The sequence below is a fragment of the Adiantum capillus-veneris genome, chromosome 4 (assembly GCF_014529385.1).
Source record: "Adiantum capillus-veneris isolate H3 chromosome 4, ASM1452938v2, whole genome shotgun sequence".
NCBI classification, from domain to species: domain Eukaryota; kingdom Viridiplantae; phylum Streptophyta; class Polypodiopsida; order Polypodiales; family Pteridaceae; genus Adiantum; species Adiantum capillus-veneris.
In genome coordinates, this window is record NC_140934.1 from 15,256,239 (window position 1) to 15,264,918 (window position 8,680).

Here is an 8,680-nt window from a genome sequence, read left to right on the forward strand (position 1 = left end):
CTCCACAAATTTTAAAAAAACTTGTACAAGAACTTACTGAAGATCTTCATCATACATCGTTAAAAGGTTTCCGGAGCATTACATACGCCAAATGGCATAACGACACACATGAAAACTTCCCATTCAGTGATGAATGGTGTTGACATTCATGTGCTATCTTCAATTGATTATATCCATTGTACCTATCCATGAAATCGTACAACTCATGCCCCACAATCTTATCCTAGCATCATATCTATGAAATGCAATGGAAATGGATCTTTAATGATTTGAGCATTCAATTTCTTGTAGTCCACAAAGACCTTGATTTCTTCATTCTTCTTTGGGATTACCACAATAGGAAGCCACTAGCCACTACTCGATGCTTCAATGAGCCCTGCCTTTAGTAGATTGTCAATTTCTTAACCTTCTTTGCAGAATTTGAATTCATCTTGTACCTCTAAAGTCATACTAGTCATTTTTTAGTGATATCCTATGTTAACACACCTCTGGGTCTATACCTTTCAAATCCGTATGTTCCTAGACAAAAACATCCCAATACTTCTAAAATGGTTTCCTGGTGGTATCCTATGCTGACACACCTCTCAGTTTATTCCTTTCAAAACCGTATGTTCCTACGCAAAAACATCCCAATACTTCTGAGATAGTTTTTGGGTTTTAGATGTTTATTGATCTTTACCATCTTATGGTTTGATTCCAAACCTAAATTCCACTCCTCTATTTCTTGATCATCTGGTAATAACTAGATGATCAAGAACCAATTGTGATTCTAAATCTAAATTCTACTCCTTTATTTCTTATCATTTGGTAATAATTAGATGATCACTGATAGCTAGTTCAATGTCCACTCCCTTTTTGTTTTGCCAATGATTCAACTTCTTTCTTTGTGCACATGCATATTGCATATTCATTGAGAGGATTATATGTGTTAACTTGACCCCCCCTTAGATCAAATGGTGCCCTATTGTTCTCAAGTGTATGTGCATTCTATTGCCTATTTCCGATGTCTTTAACATCTAGTCTGATTTCTCTAGTAGTTTGGCTTTCATGATCTCTTGAAGGCCTACCATCTAGATTCACCGTTCTTTCCCCCGAATTTGAGTCAATGAAATTTTTTGGGTACTGTTGCCTTTGCTATCCTTTCTTGATCTAGAGGAATTTCTTAGAGCTTATGACCTTGCAAGACAAAATGATGCTAGAATTACAAACACTAATCTCAATAAGAACTTCAAAAAGTCCCAACCTAGGCCTAGTGCACCACACTAGAACTCGTATCAAGACCAAAAACCACTATAGAACCAAATGAATTTTAGACTTGGGAATCCAATCTTTACAAGAAATGGACCACCTAAATACAATAGGCCACCTTGTCTAAGAAGAAATGGATAACCTCAAGGAGCAAGTCAAGCCAACAAAGCTCATAATACTTGAGGTGGAGGAAATTAATCAAGTTCTCTTGTTAATGCATCTATTGACGATCAAGAAGTAAATACAGATCTTTCAATAACTTTTGGACATGCTAATACTCCAGCTTTATTTCATAGTGTCATCACCCAAATCTCTCTAGACCAGGATCAACACTGAATATCTTATAAAATAGTCAATTTAGCTTATGCTTATAGAGGGTTTTTGACTTAATTATCCTATTTCTATGTCAAGATGAGGAAACCTCAAATTCTTCAACTATGGAAGGATGTAATATCCCCAATTTTTGGGTCTCTTTTGAAAATAAGAATTTTTTTTCTAGTGTACGTTAGTTTACTTTTTGATTTAGACTGCTTGTTGTGCAATACTAGGAGGTTTTAAAGTGGAAAGCAAGGTCATTTTCATGTTTTGATAGGTCAGATAAACACTTGGTTCAATTTTAGATTTTTTTTCTTTTTGATGTTTTTTTTCTAATAAAAAAACATGATTATATCCTCAATCTACAAGTTCTAGGGAAGCTAAATTCAATTTTTTAAACATCTGTTTTTAAGTTCTTTTTGATGCTTTTTAGTGAAAAGAAAGTTTATTTTCTAGTTTAGGTAGACTAGCTGAAGCTGTGGTTCAATTTTAGAAAAAAATCTTTTTTTAGTTTTTTAGCTTTTTGTGCTTTTGGACCTTTCCAAAAAGCAATGTGCTTTTTAATATCATCAAAATCCAAAAATAATATTTTTGATCATCATATGAGTGAAAAACATATGGTGGAGAAATGGGATCCAACAAATGTTTTATGCGAATCTTAGCTCGGGGCATGTTGGTGCAGTCTAGTTTACTTACAATTTTATTAGTTGCTTAGATACAATATTACTAATTAGGTTACCGTAGGAAAATTGAATGGTTTGACTAGAGTTGAGTTTCAAAAGCAAGGCCATGTTTTAAAAAAATTTCCCCAAAAAGCAAGGTCTATTCCTAATGGAAAATAGGGCACCTAGTTTTGGCTTGACACACTCCAGCCTACCGGGGTGAGCAATATAAGGGGGATACTAAGAGTTTCATAAAATACAGTGAAACTATATGTACATATTATATGGGGATGGTACAAGCTTGCTCTCCATCACCATCTCCATTAGAATCTCTTTCTCATTCATCGAAAGAAGAACAAGGACCATTTCTCTCTACTCTCTTACTGTAATCTCTTCTCTATTCACGATGATGAATACGCTCTATATCAACTTGTGATGGAATCCTCCACGTAGCTCTCATCACCACTCTCTTGTGGTGATGAAAGAAGCCTTTTGATCACTAGTAATTACTCCTAGTTCACAGTAAGAATCTCTATACTCCATAGCCATTATCCTCTTTCTCTCTCTACTTTGTTTTTGGAAAATTACACTCTTGGTGGTTGCTTTTTTGTGTACATGGACATGTATGGGATCACCAAAAGTCTATAAGGATTCTCCATAGTTGTTTTATTATGTTTAACATGATGATATATGCGTAAAATTTGTCATGATCACAAAGATGCATAAAAAGCACTCTTTACTTTCATGCCACATAGGTGATAGGGACACTATTTTGGTCGTATCTTCCAAATTGTTATGAATCGAGTTTTAACCTTTGAATCAAAGATTAATCACATCAATTAAAATTTTTTCCCTTTATGTGTCATGTGAAAATTCTATTTGAGTGAAGAGTTATAGTCAAAATAGAGCCTGCTACTCACTGCACTGTCAATATTTTGGACCCTAGGCTACTTAGAGAGCCACTATATAGATTTGTCGGATAGAGAAACCACTCAACAAAGTCAAGATCTTGAGTAGACATGTTGATAATGTATCTAGATAATCTTTATCACTTATGAGTGCAAGTTATTAATTTTTCTTTGTACGGGATTATCTATACGTGTAGGGATGTTACCAAGGAGGAGTACCATATAGAGTCAATTGTTTGATGAGAGGTTCATATATGCTTTATAATTTGTTATGATGAGTTTATTCCATGTTTTTGATGTCCATAAACTTAAATTTGGATGTATGGCTAGCCAATCCAAATCGTATGGCCAGTTTTGTAGAAAACATCTTTCTTTTTGTAACACGGTGGTTAGCATGAGTCTCATATGGGTAAAGTGATGTGACAATGTGTTAGTATATGTTAGAAGGCTTAGCTTTATTCATCAATATGAGGTCAAACACTCTCTTTTACATGTCGTATGCACATTCAAAAATAAGAAAAAGATTGTTTGCTATTCCCTATATTTGTAGTGCTCCCAAAAAGGAAGTTGAGAAAGTGATAAAGCAGATGAATAACCCAAACACGAAAGAGTTTCAATTACTTTTTTGGACATATGTCTCAATTGGCTAAGCCACAAAGCAACATTTGGCAGATTGGTTGTTGAAAGAACACTGTTTTTGTTGGACACATAAAAAGGATACAAAGAGTCACTTTAGAACCAGTAGCAAGCAACAAGCTTCCTTTGGATATATGTTAGGATTGCTAATAAAAAGTGAATTTATAACCCACTTCATCAACATGTAAAGTAATGGTCTATAACCGGTTTATCAAAGTGGTGGGGCTATTTTGCATAATGATTGGGTTTATGTGGTGATGGTGTGTGATGTATGAAACCTCAAGGATAGATATGGATGTCTTATGTGCATGTTTGTCTTGATTTCCACTCTTCTAGGCCAAAATGAGCTTTATGTACAAGGGGGGTGAGGTGAGGTCGTAGTACATTATTTATGTATGGTTAAGAACTTTAAAATGGTGTTTTGAGATTATGTTTAATTGCTAGTTAGACTTCTTTGTACACATAAAAATTCATTCTTTAAGGACCACGGTTGGCTCATTTGATTGTAGTGTGTATATTCAAAACTCTAAGTGTGGGAATTGGTTCAATGAGATATTGTAAGGTTATGGGATTTTCCTAGAGTCACTAGGAAAAGAGTGTGAGTGAGTGAGAGAAGAGTGGAATTATCCCACATGTAAAGGTGTAAGGCTGTAGAGGTACGTAAAGCTCCTTTCATGAATAAACAAATCCAACCAAGATTACATGTGAGCTTGTTATGGGTTAGCTAACAACTCAAGATCGTGTTTATGAGTCCAAGTTAATCTATTTTGGAACCTAATTTTCTTGAGTAACACTCTATTCTACATACTCTCATGCGTGTGCACGATGTTTTTCTATCACCCACCTACGCTAGCACAATCCCATCCCATCAAGTGGTATCGGAGCTATGGTGTGCTGGCTAAGTTTATTGCTATGCCTCTATGTGTTAGTATGATTAGCATCTTTATTAGGTTTCTCTCTCTTTAATCACTAGCATCACTAATTAAGCTTGGGCATGTTCTTGGCAATACCAATGAGCCACTAACTTACTTGATTAAGTGATTGGCAATTAGTGATCTTCTAATTAAGCTTGGGCATGTTCTTGGCAATACCAATGACCACTACCCTTCTTGATTAAGTGATTGGTGATTAGTGATCTTCTAATAACTGTGTGTGCATAATTTTTCAATTAGTGTGCCATTTTTTGCTCATTTTTGGCCCATTTTGCATCAGCATTGTTCTATCATATTATCCACTTGCTCTTTCAATTTATGTGTGTATAAATTGCTCGTTGAGGCTTTTCTTTAGAGCCCCTAAGCACAAAAAATGATCAAGGTTGAGGCCATCAATTTTGTGTGTGTGTGTGTGTAGCTCTCTGCAACAGCTCTCTAATGAGCTCCTAATCACTAAATTCCAAGGTCACTAGCTCCTTCAACTTTTGCTATCTTTAGGTGTGTGAAGCCCTCCACAGAAAACTTTTATATTAGCTATTTTGGGCTCTTCGCAAAAGCAAAGGCACAAGGGCTCATTGGCTAGCTTACTAAAATTAGAACCTTGAGCAATAAGGTCCTGGGCTTAACTCATGTAATTTTTGGAAGGAGGACAATGTGGGCGGACATGTTGTGACTCCTCAAAAGGGTTTATTGCTTTGGTTGGGTCCGTAGGGGTGTAGTCCCGTGGCATCACAACCTTTTTCTGAGGCATCGATAGACTTCAACGCAGTGGTAAAGTCAAATACATTGAGTTTTGTCGGGTCCGATAGTTGGCCCTCACACAGAGCCTCCAACGTGCTCCAAAAGCCTCCATAGAGTTCCTTCACACCTAGGCCCTTCAAGGGAACATTCCCACGGTGCGGAAAAACCTAATTTGTGAGCTCTCAAACCCCCTAAGGGTTGTACGTCATAATCTACATTTATGGAGATAATTTTCTAGTTGTGCACTTGTACCGAGTCAATACATTGGCCTTGGAAAGTCTCCAAGTGCAAAGATTGCTCCGAGGTACCATAGGAGAATTTGAGAATTCCGCCTCAAGGGGAGGGTAATTGGTAGCAATAGCATTCGCATCCATGTTAGTAGTTTTTGCATCAGCGGTTTCTAGCATTGTACTTCTTTTCAATAAAGCTCGGTATTGTACTTCTTTTCAATAAAGCTCAAGACAAAGCTATAGCAACATCAACATCATTGGCACCAACAAGGTGCAACTAGAAGACTCCAAGAATGGAGTGAAGAAATGGAGGGAGGACATGCATGTTTCAAAGACAAGGATTCTACTTCAAGGGGAGGATTGCTCTTTTATTGTCATCCTATGTGGATATACCTATTGTCATCATGTGTGGATATAGAATCTCCAGTGTGTTGTCCTAGTTCCAACCCCAAGGGGAGGATTGTAAGGTTATGGGCTTTGTCTTAGAGTCATCAGAGTGTGAGTAAGTGAGAGAAGTGGAATTATCCCACATGTAAAGGTGTAAGGCTATAGACCTACTTAAAGCTCCTTTCATGAAGAAACAAGTCCAACCAAGTTTACATTACATGTCTCTTGTCTATGGTGAGCTTGTGATGAGTTAACTAATTACTTAAGATTGTGTTTATGAGTCTAAGTTAATCTATCTTGGAATATAATTTGCTTGAATAACAATCTAGCCTACACATGCTCACATGTGTGCATGATGTTTATCTATCATCCACCTTAGCTAGCACTATCCCATCCCATTAAAAATATGGTTTACGTTCAAGGACTGAAGATCCTTCATTTGTCATGCTCCTATGTCATCTATGCGCTCTATTTTACTCTCCAATTCTCTCTCTCTCTCTCTCTCTCTCTCTCTCTCTCTCTCTCTCTCTCTATTTTTGCAATGTGATGTACACACATATATATATATACACCCTCCACAATGGTGATTTTATTGAGTACAATTTCATTCATACACATTTAGGGGTAGCACTAGTTGCTAGGTATTGTTGGACGTAGTTTAGGGTTTAGGGCCTAAACTCCATGCTAGGTTGGGTATTGAGAACTCCTCCCCTATGTTATTGCTTGCGCACTCTAATGTATATTGAAATTGTATAAATATGTATAATTGTTGCATAGACCCTTGGGGAGGGGTCTCTCTCCTTAATTTTCTTAGTTAACGTCCTTCTCTCTCTCTCTCTCTCTCTCTTTGTCTCTCTCTCTCTCTCTCCCTCCCCCCCCCCTTCTTTTCTTATCTCTCTCTATTGGTTTTGTGTACCCTATCTCTCTCATCTTTGTGCATTATATCTTCTTAGAAGAATCACAATTGGTCACCTATAGCAAGAACTTTGTGTTGGTTTAGTGCATGTACATGACTATTCCCGGTGGTCCCACCAACAAGTGTCTCTATATGTCAGAAAACAGTGCATGTAAAAGTTTTGAGTCAAGTGCATTAAATATTTTCTCAACCTTGGTAGAGATTTTTCAATCAATTAGAAAAATTATTACATTAGTCTTTTGTCTTGCAACAACATGTTGAATTCTTGATAGGTCAAACTATATTGGATGAACATATTGTGATTTATATCCATTCCAAACACTTGCATATAAATGTAAAGGGATGAGGTGAAGGAAGGGTGAGAGGATAAGAGAAGTAGACGTTGGAGGGAGTGGATATGTAGAGGGGAGAGAAAAAGCATATAGGGAGGAGAGAAGTAGAGGATAGAGAAATGAAGGGTGAGAGGGTAGAGAGGTAGACGGGATAGTGGTATACTAGAAGGTAGAGGTGAGAGCGATCAAGAGAGTAGGATTGAGGTTGATGGGAGGGGGAATAGGCAATGATAAATAGAGTGATAAGAGATAGATGGTTAAGGGTTGCTATAAAAAGAGATACTAATAATAGTAAGCAAGTGATAAGTGGAAGATTCCTCCTTTCACAAGCGAGGTGCTATTTTTACTTCTCCCTTTATTGCATCATACATCACCAATCTTAGTGACACCATTCTCGTAAATGATAGTCCTAAAAAGACTGTAAAAAATCATCCACATGCTTCTCACCATAAGTAGTCCCAAGGGATGACGAATAGTGACAATGTTCTCTTCAACAAATTAGTTCCATACTTAAAAGAGCTACATTCACATTTGGGTTTACCGTTGGACTTTGTTCTACAGAAGCCTTACATTGACAGTAAGAAATTAATAAAAATGTTTGGTTTTGATTGGTTTCTTGTAGTTCTGCAATAGAAACATGTCATGCATTTGCACAATATTGATCACACTTCTTGATAAAGAGAGAGATTTGGCTATTGAAATGAATAGAGAGAGAGAGAGAGAGAGGGAAGAATCTATTAAGAAAGAGATGAGGAGGCAAGGGGAGGGAGAGAGCAGGAGAGGTATGTGGTGGACCAAGAAGAAGGAAGTGAGAGCGAGGGGTCTCTGACAAGGATGTTAGTAAGATGAAAGGGGGGTATGGTGATGTGTGTGTGTGTGTGTGTGTGAGAGAGAGAGAGAGAGAGAGAGAGAGAGAGAGAGAGGTGTGGAAGCAAAGGGGGATGAGAGGAAGGAAAAGAGTGAGTGAGGAAGAGGTGCGTAGTCATGGGGAGGGAGAGGGGGAGGAGAGGCAAGTCGAAGTCAAAGGATAGGGAGGGGAGGGTAAGGGCGAGCTGGAGGTGGAGGAGGAGGAGAGGCTAGAGAAGAATCATGGGTGGTATTGGTGGCGACTCTGGTTGCCAACATTAGCGACACTAGTGGTGCATGGGCGACTCCCCCAAAAAAGCCTTCTCTAGATGCTAACTCATAAAAAATAGGCCTCATAAAGAGTGTGTACACAAAATTTTAATACAACTAATTGAGAATTTTCCTTATAGACTTGGAGCATTGCTTAAGATAGTAGTGCTTGTTGTCAGATTGGAGTCTAAAATTGTTGCAGATTGATAGATACTTGGTAGTCAAGCAAGCCAAGTTAGCATCCAAATCTACTAGCA